Source organism: Pristis pectinata, chromosome 23 (genome assembly GCF_009764475.1).
Source record: "Pristis pectinata isolate sPriPec2 chromosome 23, sPriPec2.1.pri, whole genome shotgun sequence".
NCBI lineage: Eukaryota > Metazoa > Chordata > Chondrichthyes > Rhinopristiformes > Pristidae > Pristis > Pristis pectinata.
This window is the reverse complement of record NC_067427.1, coordinates 25,380,221-25,403,447: the sequence shown is the minus strand read 5'-3', so window position 1 is coordinate 25,403,447 and position 23,227 is coordinate 25,380,221.

The window sequence follows — 23,227 nt, the reverse complement described above, 5'->3', positions numbered from 1 at the left end:
AGGACAGTTTGAAGAAACTGAGGAAAATATTATTGGTGCAAAAGGATTGGTTATCCTTTCATTTTTCTTCTGCTCTTGCTCAATTTTTGTCAATGCAGTACGTCAACATTTGAGTCCCTACATCGCTCTCTCTCCCATTCCTGTATCACTCTCCTCTACTTTCTCACAACCTTCTTGATCATTCTCAAACAACCCAAGTCCCAAAGTCTTTTCTCTAACCACAGCTGAGGTACTTTTATTGATTTATGAAATGTTCTGGGATATTGTTAGGATTGTTTGTATGTGGTCAATGTGTACTCTCACTACACACAAGTCTGGTATTGAGAACAGTTTGGAGTAAGCTCAGGGATGTAATTAAGGCTTAGTTTGCAAAAAAAACTTCAAAAACAAATGTTTCAAAGTCACTCAGGATTGTAAAAAGGGGGACAAAAAAAAACCATTAAAAGACAGTATCCTGGTCCATACTGATTTTTGCTACAAATTAAGGAAAGGTAGAAATCTTTCCTCAGGTGTCAGGACTATGGCATGAACAGAAAAAGGTTCCTTGCCTCATCATGGTTATGCCAACTCTTTGAAGGAGATGTCCAAATCTTCCCACTCATGCGCTCTTTGCAGTTGATTTTGTTTTAAAAAGTATTATTTAATCCCTCTTTCCACGTCTCTTTCAGCCAATCATTTCAGATCCCAAGAATCCATTGTGCAAAGCAAGCATAATTTCTTCCTGGCTTTTATTTCTATTAAATCTTTTATCTTGAGTTATAACCATTCAGTCATTATACTATAGAAAAAAAGTCCATACATGTTATTCAGAACATCCAGTCGAAACTGCCAGTACAACTGCATGTATTATGGATCCATTGTTCATAATAAAGCTTATTTGGTGAATGGTCCATAGTTTGTCCAAGGTTCACTTACATCTGCGATTCCTAATTTTATTTCCTGCTGCATACTAATAATTTGCCAATGACTATGCCTTGGTGCTGCCTTTTCTTCCAGTTATTAAGTTTCAGCCTGTCTACGTGTATCAGAACTAGGGGCAAAAGACTAAGGAGGCAACCAGAAGGTTAATAAGAATTAGCTGCATTTAATCAACTTATCCCCTTCAATCTCACCTAACAAAACAACAGTTTCGTAGCATACTACTCTCTGAGAACTCTGCATTTTGTCAATGTCAGCATTTTGGTGCATTTCCAATTTCCTTTATCCAAGTAACATTTTATTATTTCAAAATTAAACTTTATTTATTAAAAAAAACACAAAAGAGTAAACACAGTGCAAAACCTTTTACATTCTTAGTGTCATATGGTCAATACATTCAGTGGTGTTAAAACTTTTTTTTAAAACCACAACACCATTGCATCTCATGTGTACACCATTTCAATGTTTGAGGGGCTTCCCCACCCAACTCAGCCCATACATGTCCAGTAGTGGAAGGACACCCTCCGTGTGTCCTTCCTCACAGAGCCATTACGTTGGCTGCACCGAGCTTCAGTGCATCCCTTAGCACGTACTCCTGCAGCATGAAATGTGCCAGTCAGCAGCATTCCCTTACGGACATCTCACTGTGCTGGAAGATCAACAAGTTTCCGGCAGACCAAAGGGTGTCTTTCACTAAGATGATGATCTTCCAGCAGCACCTCATGTGTGCCTTGGTGTGTGACCCTGGGAACAGCCTAGTAACAGCCCTTTATCCCAGTAACATCTCCACCTATTTGGATGCTAAACTTTAAAGTGAATTCAGAAAACCTCTCATTCCCTCCCATCTCCTTCAACATTCGTCTCCCCCTTTCACGTGTGGTGACATCTTATTTAGCTCATTGTCATTTTTTTATCTTGTTATGCTCTGATGAAATGCCTTGGAGTATTTCACTTTGTTAAAAACACTATATAAATGTAAAACATAGTTTTTGATTGGAAATGTTGTTATTGAGCATCTCGAATGATGTCCATCACTGGAGTCAATAGCTGGCAGCATGTTAATGGAGGCCTCATCATTAAAGCAACACAGTCCAAACCTTGCAGCAAGTAAATTATGAATAAGATTCAGCTCTCTGTTTTATTAGAATTAAATAAGTTTTAATCATTATATATGCTCAAAAGCTATGCAATTAGTTGTGGAGCTATTAGAAACAAAACACATTAAAAGGCAGTGTGGGCTGTTAAATTAAAAATTAAATTGCACTGGCAAAATAATGAGAGGCATGTGTGCTTCTTTTGCACATGGAATTTTAATTTGTAAACTTGGTGTGATCATGTGCCCCTGAATTGCTGAGAAAATTATGATAAAATAATGTCATATTCATGTATAATTTACTTGTTAACACCAATAACATCATTAAAGTTTGCAACAGCTTAATGGTGAAAGATCAGGGCTGTCACACAGTCCTGCAGGATTATGGAAGTGGAAGGAATCACTTATGATCAAATTGGTCATTATTTCTGACAGCTTCAAGCCCACAGATCTTTCTTAGACAGAATAACTATTAAAATGGAAGTGCCTCCTTGCCAGAAGAAATTATCACATTTTCCAAATCTCTTTTATTTGCACTACTCTGATATTTTATCTTCTTGTGTAGAAAGGAATCATTTTTCAGGAACTAGCAATGAGTTGGCAAACATAAATTATTAATCCACATCTTTTGTTTGTTTGCTGGGAAAAATAGAGTCTGCCAGTTTCTGGGTGTTGAACAGAAAGTGCGAAAGATATTTAATTCTCTTTTCATTATCTTCTCTTCAAGTACAATTTGGGGAAAAAGAGATGAATGCGTTCTTTTAAAACATAATGGCTTTCCTTTTAAGAATGTGCTTAGTTTTCCGTCGGGCTCCAAATGCATTTTGCAAGAAAATAATTCTGCATTCTTTTTCATAGCTCTCTGTATTTGTGCCAGGCAACCTCTGTTCACTCTCTCTTCCCCCTCCCTCCCATCCCCTGAGTGACGTTAGCAGAGAGTGGCCATGCTGAACCAGGATTTTTTCCATTAGTTACTTTACTGGAGGAACTGGGTGCGCAGCTAAATTTGCTCTGGTTCGCCTGGACATCTCACCTTCATCCAGCATCTGTTGTTGTTTTCATGATAAAAACAGAGAATGCTGGAAACACTCAGCAGGTCAGGCAATGGTCAGTAATATTTTATAATCCAGCCTGCTGGAGGTTTTATGTCAAGCGATTTGTACTGGGACTAGCGTAGAAATTTTCTAGCTAAAACCCGAGTACAAAGGGACTATGGTATGGCTTTAGGATGTCCTGGCGCGAGGAAGAAGCTCTGTGTGATCAGTGGTTCAGTTGAGAGGAAACGCTGCAATGTCAAGGATGCCATTGCTGTCACTGTAAAATACCAAGGGTGTGTTACATTGCAGAGCAGCAAGAGAAAGGGAAGCCTGCACCCACTGGAGAGGCGGTAGAAAGGGAGAACGGTGCTTTTGGAAATGCAGCCTCATAGAGTCATACAATATGGCCCTTTGGTCCTCTGAATGAGATACTGAAGCTGACTGTGAGGATGCAAATACCGTGGGAATACTGTACAGTGGAGGAGCAGTAGAGAGGGAATGTGATATAATCAGACAGTCTGTACCATCAAAGAGGCAGCACTGTTGGATGATGGGTCTCGAGAGGGTGCTTCATTTTCAAAAGAGCACTAAAAGAAGGACACTCTATAGTCAGAGGGGAAATACTGCAGGAGTGTCGACCTATCAGCAGTGCTATCATTCTGTTGAAGCATAAACCACAACTAATCTGCTTTGTCATATGGATTTGAACAATCCTAGAGCATGATTTTGAAGAAGAGCAAGAAAGTTTTCTCCAGAGTCCTGGGCAATATTTAACCCCTCAATTATGCTCACTAATGCTAATTATCTAGTGAGTTATATCATTGTTGTTCTGTAAAACTGTGCTACACACAAAAAGTTTCCTACATTTCAACACTAAATAAATTTAGAAGTGTTCTATTAATCAAGAAGGGCATCAGGATGTCCCAAAGGGGCTACACAAACACAATGATCAAATTTATTAGTAATTCAAACTATTGTATCATGTCAAACTATTGTGTCATATCAGCTTTAAGAAGATACAGAACTCCAGTTTTATTTCATATCCCTGTCACAGCTTGATCAGGCATGTCCAATTCCTATGATCTGGGCTACAACCTATTTGTAATAAGAAAAGAAATACCATCTTACTGGCATTAGAAGTTCCAATGAACAGATCTGATTTGGAATTATATTCTATGCAAAAGCCTAAGAACCATGGCATATTGAACTGTCAGTCATTCTATGGATGTTATGCACAAGTTGATTGACAACTCTGATAGACCAATTCTGGAAAAAAATGTAGAAGGCTAGATTTCTGCTGATTCCAACTTAATAATATGCTTCCTGATGGAGAAAATGTGTATTAATGCTATAATATCAACTGCCTTGCTGACTTGCAGCTTAATCACAGTGAACAATTTAGCGCTGTAACATTTGATCACTTCTACACAAGATATCCATCAGAACTGGACCCCTCCTTCCCCCTCACTCCTACATGAGCCCCCTATCCTTATGCAGTCTTGCCCTTTATGTTAAGACCTGTTGGAACACTTCTCTCTTTATTTATTTGAGACTAATGGACACCACGGAGTGAACTTCTTCTTAGGTTTAAGTGACTAATAAATCTGAAAGAGGAATTCAGAATCAACTTCTTAATTCAGGGGATGATTAGAATGCTGAAAATGTTGCCACATGATGTAGGTGAGGATAACACCAGAGATCATATTATGCATAATTGACTTCACAACCTGATGCTAGGGAACATTGCACCTCATGCGATTTGTGTTGTTGGGTCAATGCACCCTATGTACATGCATACGATTTGTATTGTTGGTAATAAACACAAAAATGGCTTCCAAATACTTTCTTTGAAAATATCTCCCTTTAAAACATGTATTTTCTATTCTCTTTTTCCTCTCTTTCGCATGGTCTTTCTCTGGTGCTTGGATTTATGTTATCAGCTACCGCAAAAGGGAATACTGATGTCTTTTCCAAACACATAACTAAAAGATTGTCAAAGGAAGGTCGTCAGTGATTATGGATCAAGATATTGGTCCAAGCTGAGATACAAAAGAAGAATCTTGCATTGTTGTTCAGTAGGGGAAATGCTGCCAGTGAAGCAGTAAAGGAAGAGGCAAAAGAGATATTGGATTATATACAAACAGATGAAGAGGCAATACTTAAATATTAGGCTGCCATCAAAATAGAAAAGGAACCTGAAAAACAGTAGGCTTCTTTTCCTTCATATATAATCAGTTTCCACATTCTAACCACTCCCTGAGTATAGAAGTTGATTCTGAATTTTTTTTTCAGATTTATTGATGATTCACCATCCAACATAATCAAAGACCCCTCCCACCCCAGTCCTTCTCTCTTCTCCCCCCTCCCATCAGGCAGAAGATACAAAAGCCTGAGAACACATACCACCAGGTTCAAGGACATCTTCTATCCCACTGTTACAAGGCTCTTGAACGGACCTCTTATATGATAAAGATGAACTCTTGATCTCTCAATCTACCTTGTCATGGCCCTTGCATATTATTTGTCTACCTGCACTACACTTTCTCTGTAACTGTAACACTATATTCTACATTTTTTTTTCCCTTTTGTACTATCTCAATGTACTTATGTGCGGAATGATCTGTCTGGTTTACATGCAAACAAGTGCTTTTCACTGTATCTCACTGCATGTGACAATAACAAATCAATTATCAATTATCCTCTATTTATGGTTCCTGATTTTGGATTCCCAGTAAAAATAGAAACATTTTCCTTATCATCTCAGCCATCAAACCCCTTCACTTATTTTATGTCCTATTAAACCCCTTCATGAGTTTTTAATGGTTTGTGTACATGGACAGCAAAATTCCTTTGGTCCACAACACCTCCCTCTCTCTACCTTGTAATAAGTAAAGGGTTGAGGAAAATGAAGATGGACATTGTCATCTGTTATCCAGGAAACAAATAATTTAGGTTGTCTGAAAGGTTGAAGTCATATCAGTGTTGTGTGTGTGTTTTCTGTCACACTTTGCTCTCTGCAAGACAGCAATAACTTACATCTATTGCTTAGCATTAACACCCTGCTACAGCCTGACAAGTTATGATGTACTGCTCTTAAACATCATTGGGCCTCACTGCTAATTGCACCCAATCTGAATAACGGTAAATGTAAAATTCAGTGAAGTAAAAATATCCTTTTAAATTATGTAAGGCTCACGACTCCGCTATTTGACCTGCCAAAATATTATGAACGATTGGATTTTTAATTAATGGTGAAGTTTCTCACAATTTTTGAAGGTTACAGGGTCTGAAGAAGTGAAATTTAACCTGGTGGGTTTTCTCTTTGGCTTAAATGTAAGCTTGCTGTTTGAGAAGTTCAATTAAATTTCCAAGATTAGGGGCGATCATTTAGGATTGTTTTCTTGCAGAGAGTGGTGAACTTCTGGAATTCTCTGCCCTGGAGGATTGTGGAGGTGATGTGACTGGGGTACTTAAGGAGGAAGTAGATAATGTTTTGAAAAAGCAGGGAATTAAGGACTATGTGGAGTTGCTGGATAAGAGGAGATGAGGCTTGGGGCAGATCAAGCACGATCATATTGAATGTTAGAGCAGGCTTGAGGAGCCAAATAACCTGCTCCTGTTCCTGTTCTTCTGTTTTGTTGCGCTGATGCTTTATCATCTGCAGTTTATCTTTACCAATAGTGCTATACCTTGTTCCTTTGTTATTTTCATGGGTTTTGGGTCTTGCAGTGGTAAATGAAGGGAAACAAATCTCCCCAGTAGACACACTCATTCCCTAATGCCTTTGCAAGCATCAGCACAGTAATTGGTCCCTCAGGTGCTAGTCAGTTCAATGGAATATTTGCAGAGGGTGATTCATTAGCACATGTGGCAATAGATAGGCTGTTTCAGGAAACAGGTTACCAGAGAGATTTTTAAATCACAGCTATGCTGATGAGGTCAGAGGTGCAAGCTTTTGGAGATCAGCCTCTGCTTCAAAAAATGTTCTCCAATCACCAGAAATTGGCTAACTCCAGATGATCTACTAGACATGGGAGAAGAGATGAAGCCAAATGATTTAGAGCTCAGATACAAGGTACTAACACTAAACTTGCTGGTTCTGGTCTCCAGATCTCCACTAGCTGAGGGACCATTTGGAGAACTTCTTCAGTCATATATGGTGCAACGTGAAATACAAACAGAAAATGCTGGAGATACTCAGCAGGTCAGAAAGTATCATTGAAGTCGAATCAACAGTTCAGGTCAATGACCTTTCATCAGAATTGGGAGTAATAAGAAATAAAGCACATTTTAAAATCCTGATAAGGAGGGCATGGATTGAGAAAGCAGCAGAGAATAAATGGGGTGAGAGTGCAAGATAAATGAAGGTGATTTTGAAAGCAATGTAAGTGCAGAATAATTGTTTAAAATTACCAGAGGAATCTGGGTTGAAGACATAAGAGACTGCAGATGCTGGAATCTGGAGCTACTAAAAATCTGCTCAAGGAGTAAAAATGAAACGCTTGAGGAACTCAGCAGATCAGGCAGAATCTGTGGAGGGAAGTGGACAGTCGACATTTTGGGTTGAGACCCTTCATCATGACTGATCCAGATGAAGGGTCTCAACCAGAAATGTCGACTTTCCATTTCCCTCCACAGGTACTGCCTGACCTGACAAATTCCTCCAGCATCTCGTTTGTTGCTCTGGATTCCAGTATCTGCAGTCTCGTGTATCTCCAGTCTGCTGGAGGAACTTAGCGGGTCAAGCAGCATCTGTGGGGGGAAAGGAATTGTTGATGTTTTGGGTTGAAACCCAGGAAGAGAGGAGTAAACCTTCTTCAAAGTCGGCATGGATCTGAACTGAATGCTAGAAATATGAAATAAAAATGTTGGAAATGCTCCCTGACTGAAATTGCTAATCTTAAGTTGAATCTGAAAGGATGAAATAGGCCTTTTCATAAGATGAAGTGAGATTACATTGAGCTTAGTTGGAACAGCATAGGGAAAGGAGAGAATAAGATAGAGAACTAAAGTGTCTGGCAACTGGAAATGTGGGGTGTTTGCGAATTGAACAGAGGTTTTCTGCAGAGTAGTCACCCATTCTGCACCTGTTCTCCCCAGTGTTGAGGAATCATGCAATCTGCTTATCCCAAGGTCAGTGGAGTGCTGCTCTGCAGCCTGGCAGAAGAGGCAACCTAACACTGGGACAGCGCTCTCCTGACTAATGACTAATCAATGACTAAGAGGTGCCTTGCTATGAAGAAGAACCAGCCCAGGCTAAGGCTAAAGTTGTGATGTTAAAAACGAGTTTCATTTTTCTGTATGACTACTCTGCTGAACTAGAGACAGTTTTGCACTGTGGAATCGTGTCTGCAAGGAGTTGGATTGAAAGTATCCAACCTCATTTCCTTTAAATCCCTTGCGGCTTTCACACAACAGAAGACAGCACTGATTAACTTGAACTGGAGTCAGCCATTTGGCAAGACAATATGTTAAAGGATCTGTCAGGTGTTATCCTGGTCCATTTTAGATTGCATTGTGAATTACAAGGAACAAATAATGACTGTAAAATGTTTATGGAGTTACTGCATTATCTAGACATGGATGGGAGGACAAATATTTTGGATGCTTAGATGTTCTATAGCATGTTTATTTTCTCATTCATTTACAAGATTTGGATGTTGTTGAAGAGTTAGCATTTATGCTCCATGCTTTCTTGTCCTTGATAATGTAATACCAAGCAATCATCTTGAACCAGATCCCCTGTTACATGGGGAGTTGGATGATTCAACCTAAGCACAATGAAGGGAAGACTGTTTCATGTCCAATTTAGGGGGCAATCTGCAAGTGGTCGTATTCAAATGTGCCAACTTTCCTTGTGCTTCTTGGAGGTAGTTGCTTCTGGCTTGAAAGGTGTTGTCAAGGTAACTGAGGCAATTATCTTCAGTGTAATTTGCAGATGACACATGTTGTATTTGCTGTGTAGTGTTGGTGGAGAAAACAATTGTCTATGATAATATATAGGGTGCCAATCATGTGAGCTGATCTTTCCTGGATGTTGTTGAGCTTGATTGCTGTTGCAGCTACAGTTATTCAGGCAAGCAGAGAGTACTCCATCATTCTGCTGATCATTTACCTTGCAGGTGGAAGAGAAACTCTGGGGTATCAGGACAGTTCGCTCACTGCAGGATGTCTAGTGCCTGGCTTGCTCTAGCAGCCATAGTTTATATATGGTTGGGCGGGCTCTGGTTGAGGTTCTAGTCAGTAATGACCCCCAGTATGCTGATGGTGAGAAAGTCAGCAGTGGCAATGCCAATGGTAGTGCCTCCAAATGTCAACGTGAGCCAGACTTGGAGATGGTCTCTGTCTGGCAATTAAATGGCCGCTGGTCAGTCCAAGCCTGAATGTTGTCTATCTTGCTGTGTGTAAGCATGGTCTGCTTTATTTTATCAGGAACTCTCAGTGGAAATGAACAATGCTAACATGTCAGTGCAAACATCCCCATTTCTGACCTTATGGTGGAAGGAAGATCATTGACGAATCAACTGAAGATGGTTGGATTCAGGACACTGCCCTGAGGAACTGCTGTAGCATGTTCTGGGGCTGGAATGTCTGACCTCCTGCAAAGGAGATCATCTTCTTTTGTACAATATGTAATCCCAATCACAAGGATGCTTTAATCTTGATGCCCAATGATTTCAGTTTTACCAGAGTTCCTTTATTCATATTCACCAAGGAGAAGGACATAGATGATCGTAAGATGAGGGAGGGGTAAGCTGATATTCAAGGGCATGGAGAATTTCCAGATGTGAGTAATTTTTAGGAATAGGATTTACTTACTTGTGGAAAAGCATAGGGATTATCAGCATGGCTTTGTGCAGGAGAGGTCATGTCTTACAAACTTGTTCTTTAAGGAGGTGTCGAAGGTGATTGCTGAGGGTAGGGCTGTGGATGTTGTGGACATTGACTTTGATAAAGTATTTGATAATGTCTTTCATGTTAGATTAATCCAGAAGATTAAGTCATATGGGATCCACGGAGACTTGGTAGATTGGATTCAAAATTGGCTTGGTCATGAAAGACAGAGGGTAGTGGTGGAGGGGTGTTATTCTGACTGGAGGTCTGTGATTGGTGGTGTTCCACAGGGATCAGTGCTGGGACGCTATTGTTTGAGATATAAATGATTTGGATGAAAATGTACCTGGGCTGCAAGTAAGTTTGCAGAGTTATGGAAGGTTGTCAAAGGATTCAGCAGGATATAGGTCAGTTGGAAATATGGGCAGTGAAGTGGCAGATGAAGGTTAATCCAGACAAGCGTGAGATGTTGAACTTCAGGAGATCAAATGCAAGAGTATAGTACGTGGCACGACCCTTTGAAGCATTGATGTACAGAGGATGTACAAAGGATCTTGGGGTCCATATTCATAGCTACCTGAAATTGGCAACACAAGTGGAATTGAGTATAAAAGTTGGCAAGTCATGTTGCAGTTGTATAAAATTTTGCTGAGGCCACATATGGAGTATTGTGTGCTGTTCTGGTTGGTGCATTACAGGAAGGATGTGGAGGCTTTGGAGAGGGTGCAGAAGACATTCACCTGGATGTGCCTGGATTAGGCAGTATTAGCTAAAAGAACAGGTTGGACAGAATTGGATTATTTTCTCTGGAGCCTTGGAGGCTGAGGGGCAAACTGATAGAAGTATATAAAATTATGAGGGGCATAAATAAGGTAGATAGACTCTTTCTCCCAGGGCGGAAGTGTCAAATACTAGAAGGCGTAGGTTTGAGATGAGAGGGAGAAAGTTTAAAGGAGATGTGCAAAGCAAGTTTTTTTACACAGAAAGCATTACAGGGGAGGTGGTGGAAGCAGATACGACAGTGGTGTTTAAGAAGCATTTAGATAGGTGCAGGAACAGGGATGTAGACCATGTTCAAGCAGATGGGATTAGTTTAAATTGGCATCATGGTCAGCACAAACATCGGCCAAAGTGCCTGTTCCTGTACTGTATTGTTCTATGTTCTTGATGCTACACTTAGCAAAATACTGCCTTGATGTCAAGGGAAATCGCTTTCATCTCATCTCTGGGTTTCAGTTCGCTTTCCATGTTTGGAACAAATACTGTATGTACTGAGGTCCAGAGCCAAGTGGTCCTGGCTAAACCCAACCTAAACATCGGTGAGCAGACTGTTGGTGAGTGAGTGCTAGTTGTTATCATTATCAATAGCCCCTTCCATTCCTTCACTGATGATTGAGGATGTTGGGAGGCGATTAGCCACATTAAGTTTGTTCTGCTTTTTGTGAACAAAGCATATCTGGGCAATTTCCAACATTGTTGGGTAGGTACCAATATTATCACCACACTGGAAGAGCTTGGCTTGAGACACAGGTAGTCCTGGAGTGCAGATCTTCAGTCCAATATCTGGGATGTTGTCTGTTCCCATAGCCTTTGCTGTATCTGGTGTTCTCAGCCATTTCTTGATACCAGGTGAAGCGAATCCAATTGGCTGAAGACTAGGTTTTGTCACAGTAGGAATCACAGGAAGAAGCTGAGGTGGATCATCCACTGAGCAATTCTAACTGGAAATAATTACAAGTGCTTAAGCGTGAGTTAGGCGTTGCCATGCTGAATTGTGCCATCAGTGAGGATGGGAATGTTCTTAGAGTGTCTTCCTTCCATAAACTGCTTTAATTCACAACTAGATGCGACAGGACTGCAGAGCTTGGATCTGATCTGCTGCTTGTTGGGATCACTTAGCTGTGCTTATAGCATACTGTTTTTGCTATTTTGCGTGCATGTAGTCATATTTTGCAGCATACCTAGGTTAGCACTTTGTTTTTAGCAGCACTTGATAAATCCCTCGGCATACTCTGCGATTATCTTCAATGAAACAGGGTTGGTTTATTGCAGATTGAGGAATATTCTGGGCCAGGAGATTACAGGTTGTGGTGTTATACATTTTTCTAGCCACCGATGAGTGTCAATCTGGTGTTGCCTTGCAGGAGATCAAATGTAAAGGAAAAGTATGCATTTAATGGCAGGACTTTTAGCAGCATTGATGTACAGAGGGATCTCGGGCCCAAGTCAGTAGCTCCCTGAAAGTGGCCTCACAAGTTGATAGGGTGGTAAAGAAAGCATATGGTATGCTTGCCTTTATTCGTCAAGGCACTGAGTTCAAGAGTCAGGAAGTTATGTTGCAGCTTTATAAAACGCTGGTTAGGCCACAACTGGAACTTTGCATTCAATTCTGGCCGCCCCATTATGGGAAGGATGTGGAGGCTTTGGAGAGGGTGCAGAAGAGGTTTACCAGGATGCTGCCTGGATTAGAGGGCATGTACTATAAGGAGAGGTTGGACAAACTAGGGTTGTTTTCTCTGGAGCGGCGGAGGCTGAGGGGAGATCTGATAGCTGGTTATAAAATTATGAGGGGCTTGGACAGAGTAGTCAGCTGGTAATTTTTTCCCAAGGTTGAAATGTCTAATACTGGAGGACATGTATTTAAGGTGGGAGGGGGTAAGTTCAAAGAAGATGTGTGGGGCAAGTTTATACACAGAGAGTGGTGGGTGCCTGAAATGCGCTGCCAGGGGTGGTGGTGGAGGCAGATACAATAGAGCTGTTTAAGAGGCTCTTAGACGGGTACATGAATATGCAGAGAATGGAGAGATATGGACCATGTGCAGGTAGAAGGGATTAGTTTAATTCGCTGTCATTCGCTTAATTTGTGTGTCATCTGCACAACATCATGGGCCGAAGGGCCTGTTCCAGTGCTGTACTGTTCTATGTTCTATGAATTCAGTACCAAGTTCAATGTGGGTGGTCCATCCAATCTCATTCTTGATGGGTTTCAGCCCAGTCTGTGCATACGTCCCACCAATGACTCTCAAAGTCTTCCTGGATGTGCAATAAGGCACTCAGTTCAAGGGGCAATTGGGGATGAACAATAAATATTGGCCTGGAAAGCAATGTCCACATCCCATAAATGAAAAAAACAAATATAGGCCAGGTAATTACAGGCCGGTGAACCTTACATCACAAGTGGTGAAGTTGTTGGAGTAAATTCTAAGGGACAACATTTATGTTCCTTTGGAAAGGCAGGGTCTGATCAGGGATTGTCAGCATGGCTGGGTGAGAGGAAAATCCTGACTAATTTGATAGAATGTTTTAAGGAGATAAATGAGGAGCTTGATGAAAGCAGGGCGGTACATTGTCTATATAGATTTTAATAAAATATTTGACGAGGTCCCACATAGTAGGTTGGTCCAGAAGATTAAGACATATGGGATTCAAGGGAAGTTGGTTAATTGGATCCAAAACTGACTTGGTGATAAGAGGTAGAAGATAGTGTGGAAGGATGTTTTTCTGATTAGAAGTCTGTGACTAGTGGTGTAACACAAGGATCGGTGCTGCGGACCTTTGCCATTTTTATATAAATGATTTGGATATGACTATAGGAGGTGTGATTAATAAGGCAGTGGATGACACAAGAATTGGTGGTGTTCCACATAGCAAAGAGGTTGTCTAAGGCAATAGCAGGATATAGATCAATAGGAAAGTTGGGCATAGTGTTGGCAGTGGAACTTAATCCTGACAAGTACGAGGTAATACATTTTGGGAAGTCAAGTGGGGGTAGGACACATACAATCATGTAAGGCCCTAAGAAAACATTGATCAACAGAGAGACCGACCGGATCCATGTCCCGTAGTTGGCAACACAGGTGAATAGGATGGTGAAGAAGGCATGTGACAAGCTTACGTTCGTAGGTAAGGACATAGAAAGGCAGTGGTGGTGCTGAGGAGAGTGCAGAGATTCACTAGGATGTTGCCTGGATTGGGAGACTTTCTTTATGGGGAGAGATTGGAGAGGCTGGGCCTGTTTTCCCTGAAGCAAAGGAGGCTGAGGGGTGACTTGATAGGAGTAATGTTATTACAGTGCCAGCGACTCGGGTTCAATTCCGGCCACTGTCTGTAAGGAGTTTGTACGTTCTCCCCGTGTTGCATGGGTTTCCTCCGGGTGCTTGGTTTCCTCCCACATTCCAAAGATGTACAGGTTAGGAAGTTGTGGGCATGCTATGTTGGCGCTGGAAGTGTGGCGACACTTGCGGGCTGCCCCCAGAACACTCTACGCAAAAGATGTATTTCACTGTGTTTTCGATGTACAGTACATGTGACTAATAAAGATACCTTATCTTATCTTGTATATGATTATGAGAAGCATAGATAGGATAGATAGTCAAAATCATTTTCCCATGGTGGGTGTAGCAAAAATAAGAGGACATCATTTTAAGGTGAAAGGTAAGAGTTTTAAAGGAGATCTGAGGGCTAAGTTTTTTTACATAGAGAGTGGTTGATATCTGGAACTCGCTGCCGGAGGAAGTGGTGGAATCAGATACAATCACGATGTTCAAAAGACATTGAGGCAGACACAAAAAAGGCAAGGCATAGAGGGATGTGGTCATAATGCGGGCAATGGGATTAGTGTAGATGGATAAAAGGCAGGCACAGATGTGGTGGGTCGAAGGGCCTGTTTCTGTGCTGTACAACTCTCTGACTATTATCAAGAAGTACAAGGAAAAGTAACAAAATAATTAATATCCATTTTGTTAGTAACCAAAGAAAACATATTTAACTTCCTTATTTAGAATATCAAATGTGCCTTGTTGGAGTACAGGAAGATGGCATCAACAAAGCAGCTTTTGTTTGCAAACATATGACATTTGGGAACTTACTTATCTCATACAATCTGCTGATTCCAAATCTTCAAGCAATTCATGTGTTCCACTGATTAATTAATCACCACAAATGATTAGATGTGTGATTCTGTGAAATGTTTTGATGCCAGCCTGGGTTTATCTGGCAAAGAAATGGAGAAAGAACACAAGGTGACAGGCAGGCCAAAATTGTCTTTCACAGAATCACACTGCACAGAAAGAGCCCATTTTGCCTGTATTGGTTCTTAGACTCCCGCAATCCTGCATGCCCCTGCAGCTCTGAATTATGTTTAATTCTGCTGGTAGTCACTGAAGAATAAATCCCCCCACCCCTCCTAGCATCCCACTATTTTTTCTACCATAGTCTTTAAATACTTCTGCACCCCTGATACTACTCATTGTTCTAAGTAGATAGGGGTTAGTATTCTATACATCTATGACAATATTCCAATTTTGGCAGATTCTATATGGAACCGTACATCATTTAAATCCTTTAGATACATTCTGCAGATTGGCTTTTACCAAGAGTATCTGAGATGATTCACCTTCAATACTAAAACCCACAAATAGCTGCTTTGTAGCTTCAATATACTTCTGAAAATCTGGTTTGCTAAATTGATATGACTCCATTGGAAGACCTGAATTATCACCCAGCCACTACTGATAATAAATTGAGATTTGAAATCTAACAAGGAATAGCAGGGTTAAAAGATTTAAGAAAGACTAAATTTTATTTTAGCTTGATTTGAGGAAAAAGTACTCCAGAGGAATAAAATGAGCATTACCTTTGAAGAAAATTAAATTCCAAGCTACCTTAGATTCTTTTCAAATAAAGAGCAAAAAGCTCTCACTGTTGTGTTTAACATTCATCAAACACCCAAAAGGGATTAGTGTGATCTTGTTGCTAACTTCAAGGAAAGAAATGGAAGCTTTCACCAAGAAGGAGCAAATTAATTTTGTGGGTGTGAGAGAGGATGCAATTATAAAGGTGTAACAGGTGATTTCACATGGGAGTTTAGGGATAATTTTTACAGTTGTGGGAAGGTTTCCAACCAACATTGCACATTGGAAAACTGCTGGTCAGGTGTCCACTCTCTTACATGCAGACATCAAGTAGTGAGACCTGTCGGTAAGATTGTGGCTATTTTGTGGCAGGTCTGTTAGGTCTGTGTGAGGTCTAAGTTAATCCAGCTGACCAGAATGGTTTGACATTAGCTGATGTTTGTGGCAGTCTTTATTAAAGCACAAAAACAGACAGTTATCTGGGTACCATGAGGACTTATGTTACTCCATCATGCAAAGGATGTGGTCATGATTACATATTGAACAGACAAAGAACCTTAATCTGATCCCAACTTATTTGGTCCCACCCTATCAGAGCTATTCCCTCTGTTCTACCCAAACCTCCACCATCTTTTCTGCTATGGAAAACAAAATTGTTTTCCCTCTTTCCCAGTTCTGACAAAGGGTTTCAGACCTGAAGTGTTTACTGTTTCTTTTTTCATTGATTCTCCCTGACCTGTTGAGTGTTTCTTGCATTTTCTGATTTTATTTCATCATTAGATATTACCTGAAGGCCTCTATCCTTCCTTGCTTATAACCCTCACTATAATGCAAAAGCTTTGGAGGTTTGCCAAATCAATCATTAATTTAGACCCAGCTCAAATATACAGTCTATGCATAAAAGGCAGATCTGACCATGCATCTCTTTCCCTTGATTCCCTATTGAAGTTGTCTTCATCATTTCAGCTAATAATTGACATAGTATGGCTTCTTCCCTTACATCCCTTACATCCAGCAGCTCTCTGCAGTGAACAAGTTTGTAATATCGTGGAAGATGTAAACTAAACTATGTGGAAATATTATAACTGCCCTGCACCTATAGTGTGAAAGGTCATGGCTGTCATGTGACCGTGACAACACTGACCCCTCTGACTGGGATGACACCATTGATCACATGGCCGAAAGCGACACCACTGTCAATCAAGGTCTGGCTCCACCCCATCCATTAGGTATACACCTAGTGATTGGTCTTTGCGAGCACCTTTGTTCCTGGGCACACCTAACCATTGGCCTGTTTAAACACCTTTGTCCTTGCTGGACCACCCAGCCCTCTAGCAGTATAAAAGTGCTGCATGTTTGGTTCTCACCCTCTGGCTCTCCGAGGATGTTGAGGTAAGCTGTGCACTACTTCAGGGTAGTTAGTTAAAGATCCCAGGGAGTGTTAGAGCCAATGTTTGTCCAGATTCAAGGTGTTCAGACATTGTATTGTTTATTCCTTGATCATTTGTATCCAGTTCATTGTGTGTGTGTGTGTGTGTGTGCGCGCGCGCGTGCACATCTCACCCCATTGCGATTTTCCCCACGTCTCGTGATCACCCGTGTGTGTGTGCGTGCATCTCACCCCTGTTGCGATTTTCCCCATGTCTCACGATCACCCGTGTGTGTGTGTGTGTGTGTGTGAGTGTGCATCTGTTCCCATCCATTCTGTCCCCACATTTGTCTTTGTAAGTAAATTTTCCCTTTTTAAAATACAAAGACTTGTGTCTGAAGCCCTCTGCCTTTAAGACCTGAAAGAACCTTTTCTCATAACAATACCATAAATGTTCTTCTATATATATGTTTTTAATTAATCATTTTGATTCATATAATTAATCAATAGGAAGATTGAAATCTACGTTAATGGAAAATCCTCAGCATTTTATAAGCAGCTGTGGTTGTCCATATTCTTAGAATGTCCACTCATATAAAAAGTGAGAAAGAAATATTTTATTGGTCTCATTATAAACTTCTACAAACATCCTGTTGAATCTGTCGTTCCGTTTCAATTGATTCAAAAGAAATTGGAACTCTATTTAAGTAGATGCTGTATATGACCTGAATAAGGATTGGGGGGGGGGGGGGGAGGTGGTGGGTTCCATATCAGGGCAATGTTAAACTCCAATAATTCAGTATCCAACTGTTCAGAAATCCCAATGGTTCAGCTTCTGGCTCACTCGTTAGCACTCTTTGTCATTATTAACCGCGAACCTTCTATTCACGGATTCACGTCCTCATGAGGTTACTTATGTATTACCGGCAGTGTGGATCAGGTGTTAAAGTCAAATTGAGTTTATTGTCATATGTACAAGTACATGTTGTTAGGAATTATTCTGGAGTTATGAAATTATGGATAGCAGATATTAATTAAAACGGGGACTCAAGAGACTGCAGAACCAGACTTCAGGAAATAAAACCTGTTCACAATTTAACTTCAACTGATATTTTAAGGCTATTGAAACCAAACGTTGGGTGTGGGACGTTCTGATTTTGCACCATTGAAACTACGCAGGAAAAGACAACAGATGAATGTTCATGTTAATTGGTGGTTATTGAAAACTTCAGGATGAGATCTGGAAAGGCATTAAGTGACCATCTCCTGCATTAACACATTGTTAAAGGCGTATTCCTGCCACTTAATGCGCGGTTCAGGACGGGTCTGGTTTTGTCACAGAATATTCTGGCTAAATTGGTAATTGGTTTATTATTGTCACATGTACTGAGGTACAGTGAAAAACCTGTCTTGCATACCGTCCACACAGATCAATTCATTACAACAGTGCATTGAGGTAGTACAAGGTGAAAACAATAACAGAGTGCAGAATAAAGTGTTACAGTGCAGAGAAAGTGCAGAGCAGGTAGACAGTAAGGTGCAAGGTCACAAAGAGCTAGTTGTATATTCAGGGAGCGATCCCTCAACACCGTAACAAAAGAGGTATATTTTGGGTGTCTGGAGTTTGTGCTGGACCAGCCACCAGTAGTGAATATTCGAAAGGGATTCTGCAAGTTGGGATGTGCTATCATTGTATATATGTAATTCTGCAAAGTTACCTGTCTGTATTCAAAATGTTAAAGTTAAGTAGGTGATTATAATCATTGAATCTGTAGTTAATCATTTATTGTTATCTTTGTGTTTAAAAAGTGTAAAACATTGAGTCGGGAGATGATCCTAGATCCTCCCCAGAAGAACTGCTGCGTTCAATGAAAACTTTTATATCTCCCAGTTACAGCTTCCATGTGGCATGCAGTCATGAGATTAGTCAAGTATTACCGGCAGTGTGGATCAGGTGTCAAAGTCAAAGTTGAGTTTATTGTCACATGTACAAGTACAAGCAATGAAAAACTTACTTGCAGCAGCATCATAGGCAATACAACATTAGAGACACAATATTCACAAGAAAAACATAAATTAGCCAAGCTGGGGTAGACACTGGGAGTATGGAGGGTCAGATTCAGGGTCCAGAGTGCTTGTTTGAGAAGCTGAAAACTCACCAGGTTCTTCTTCTGTGCTCCTTTTGAACTCACCAAATTCATCAGAAAATTAATTATATCACTGTGCAATATATAAAATGAAAATGAAATGAGAGTGTAACAAATAAAATGCTGGAGGAACTCAATGGGTCAGGCAGCATTTGTGGAGGGAAATGGACAGCCAAGGTGTTGGGTCGAAATTCTTCAGTCCAGATGAAGGGTCTCGACCAGAAATATCAACTGTCCTTTTCCATCCACAGATGCTGCCTGACCCATTGAGGTACTCCAGCATCTTGCTTGTTGTTCCATTTTCCTGCATCTGCATTCACTTGTGTCTCTGAAATAAGCATGCTCGGGTAAGATGAGTAAGAATCAATAGTTTAGTGAATCTGCTAGTCTGTCTTCACCAAAGTCCCAAGGCTTCCAGATTATCAGAACTTCTCCAAGTGTGCTTTACTCTCAAAACTTCCACGAGATTTGATCAGAAGGTTGAGAGGAAACAAAAAGAAATGCATAATATAGATCACTTTGTGACCTCAACGGATCCCAAAACCATTTGCAGACAATTCAGTACATGACTGCTATTGTCACTACTGTCTTGTAATTGAAAAAAAACCAGTCAATTTGCTCAGAAGCTGCTACAAACACCATTAGATTACATGTCCATATCATCTGTTGGTTAAGGGGTACATATTTGTAAGGATGCCTGAGATAACTCTCCTGTGCTTTTTTGAATAGTGCTGTGCCATAGTCTAGCTCCAACAGAGGGGTCAAAGGGTGTTTCAGTTGTGCATCTCCCCTGAAAGATGTTACCTCTGACAGTATAGTGCTCCCCCAGCGCTGCAGTGGAATGTCAGCCCAGATTTTGTGCTCAACTTTATTCCCATCAGTTCATTGTATTGGTGTTATCCACTGAGCCAAAGCTATCAAGTCAAATGTGGAGAGTGCAGAGAGATATTGGCATTTTGTCAGTTTTGAGCTTCACTTTGGTCTTAACAATAATATTAAGTGGCTTTTTTTCAACTAATAGGAATTGTGGGTATCGAATTGATTCATACAGACCATTTTGATTCTTGGTTTGTGTTGTGCTAGTTGTATTCAGCCAGGGATGATGGAGTTACCATTAACTTCAACCATTTGGTTCTTGAACCAACCTACACAACCCTAAATATTCTCTCAGTAAACAACACTATGACCACTTTGACCATTTATTTTGTTTTGTTTTAATTATGTTTTCTCTTGTATAATTTATGTATAATTTGTGAATGTTGTGTATCTGGTACTTTGTGCCTCTGATGGTGCATACACGTACTTATGCATGTGACAGTAAACCCAACTTTGATTGATCAGTGACCGTTTCTCCCAGCTGGGACAACCTACAATTGTACTTGCTTGGTTGGAAAGTAGATTAGGTCAGGCTCTTGTGCCTTTGCCTCAGTCAAGAACTATTCATTTCACAGAAATATGCTTTGTAGTTTAAGGAACTGTAGGCCACAACACCTTAAGGAAAAGAGGGCAGAAAATTGGGAAGGGAAATATACTCAATATGCCCTTTATTTCTTCATTAAACACAAGAGCCTCAGGTAGAGAATGAGCTCTGAAAATTGAAGCTAATATTACAATATTAACACTTTGAGCCTTCAGTCATGTACTTGAGCAATAACATGAAGCCCTGTGTTGCAGTTTGGTGCAAAGTGGATTGATCCATGGGACTTCTCATGTCAACCACTGCAATAACACAGTATTTATTGAGCCACACACTGATTCTGAAAATTGCTCTGTATTAAATTTATCAGGTAATCAAGAAGATAAAAAGGACAAGCAAATCTTTTCCACAACCAGATGCTGTTTTTGTGATGTGACCCTGTGGGATCTGGGGTTGGGTTGATTTTTTATGCCTGTTGAATTGTAGATTCCAGGAAGGTCACTTAAAAACAATTATTCATGCTTCTTAGTGGACATTGTGGCAATCTTAGGAAATACACAGCCATTTTCCAGTATAATTGTTCAGGTGAACTGGGTTTGGATGAAATTCTGGTGAAAATTGAAGGTTATGCTGCAAAAATAACCTTCAGGCTAAATAAACTTGGATGTTCAGTAACAGTGTGAACTTGCCTCCGTCCTTTAGTGTGGGGTGCTTCACCAATTCTAACCTGGAGGTGTTGGGAGGAAACACGTTTTGAGGAATCAATTAAAGATGGGATGAAATGAAGTAAAATATATGGGATTCGGAAGCAAGTTCCAACATGTAGGTTGTAAAAGTTCAAAATGGCACAAAGTCAATTATGAAACAGGAGTAATGACAATATTTTTATTGATATAAACAGAGGATATTGGAAATATGTAATAGGTCCCCCAACATCTGAAAGGAGCAAGTATTCATTAATATTTTAAATAAAAACGGTGGGTGCTGGAAATACTCAGCACCTCAGACAGTGTCTTTGCAAAGAGAAACAGGACAAATGTTTCAGATTGATGACCTTTCACCAGTGCCTGAAATGTTAACTCTTTCCATAGATACTACCTGACCTATTGAGTATCTCCAGCATATTCTGTTTTTATTACAGATTTCCAAATCTGCACTTCCTGATTTTTTTAAAAATATTTTTGGTAGATGTCTTTTGTCAGAACTCAGATTGAAAGATTAACTTTGCAACTTTCTTTTCTCAGTGCTCACAGTTGTTATAAGTTTCTAACCTGTTTCAAATCTTTAGATTTCACAGTTTCTCTTCCACATCAATAACTTCAGGACCTTTATTTAACCATTGAGTTTAGATCTTCATCATAATCCTCAGATCCCTAATAATTAAGTTGTTTTGTTAACCTTGCGACTTCATTTCAGTTGAGTTACTTTCTCATGGGATTGGGTATCATGTTTAAAACATTTTCTCAAAGTTGTAAATCTATTACTTAAATATCATTATTCTTGCACAATTGACCTGCACAAAGACTGGAGGTTTTATTGTCTCCAAATCCTTTCTCATTACGAATAATTTTGTCAGTACAACGTCCCATAGTTTGGAAGGCCCTTAAGGTTGCAAATTAGAAGTTACTAGCCTGTTATCCAGAGGTCTAGATGATTGACCTGCAGATATGAGTTTGGATTCCACAATAGCAACTGTGGAAATTAAATTCAAGAAACTAAATGTGTACTTAACAAAACAGTGACAGTAATGGTCCTTGAGACTATTAGATTGTTGCAAAAATCTATCTAGTTCATCTTTCTCCTTCAGGTAGAAATACTTGCCATATTTATGTGACTCCAGACTCAATAATATATGCAATGTTTGACTGGCCACTGAAATGACCCAGCAAGTAATTCTGCTCAGTGGATAAATAGGGATAGTCTCACTATACTGGTGAATGATTTTTTAAAAAAAATCTAAATATTTAGAACCTAAACCAAAATAACCTAGAATATTTATTGATTCCAGTTTGAATATCCCAGTTAATTTTTCTTTAAATAAAGCTGAATTTGGAGAATATGGGTGGAATTATAAACAAGCTTTGGAAGATAATCATAAAAGCATTTGGTAGAATTCAATATCCGTGCATAATTCCTCATTGACCAAATGCTCTTGGCTAAGAAAGTAAGAGATAGCATAAAGACGTATGCATAAACATAACACTGACATGAAAGGGCTTACTCAGAGGAAAAGAACACTGAAGGTCTTTTGGACTGCATGACACATAAAACATAGAAAACTATTCTGCAGAAATTAGTGAATACTACAAAAGATATGTGGAAAAGCTTACGCAGGCAAAATGACAAGGAAAATTCTAAAGGTTTTTAAAGTATATCAACCAAAGGAGAGTTACAGGAGTAACATACAGCAGGGTCTAAGTGAAAGACTAAAGGCAATGTTGGAATTGGAAATCCTGAAATTCTTGATTTACTAAATGGTTATTCTGTATCAATCTTCAGAAGAGAGGATGAGGATGGTGTCAGAAGCAATCGGAAAACTATAAATAAATCAAGAGAAAAAGCAAACCAGGTTCAATATAAACTAAAGGCAGTTCTGGAAAAAAATTACAGTACCATGAATGAACAGATCTAAGGACCTGATGGGTTTCATCACAACCAAGAAATAGCTGGGGTTACTCAAAACTATTACAATGAACAGGATGATCAAGCGTTTGGAACAAGCGTGGGCTGTGCTCATTAGGCTCCAGAATCGATTTGTAAAGGGTCATATAAAGCAAAC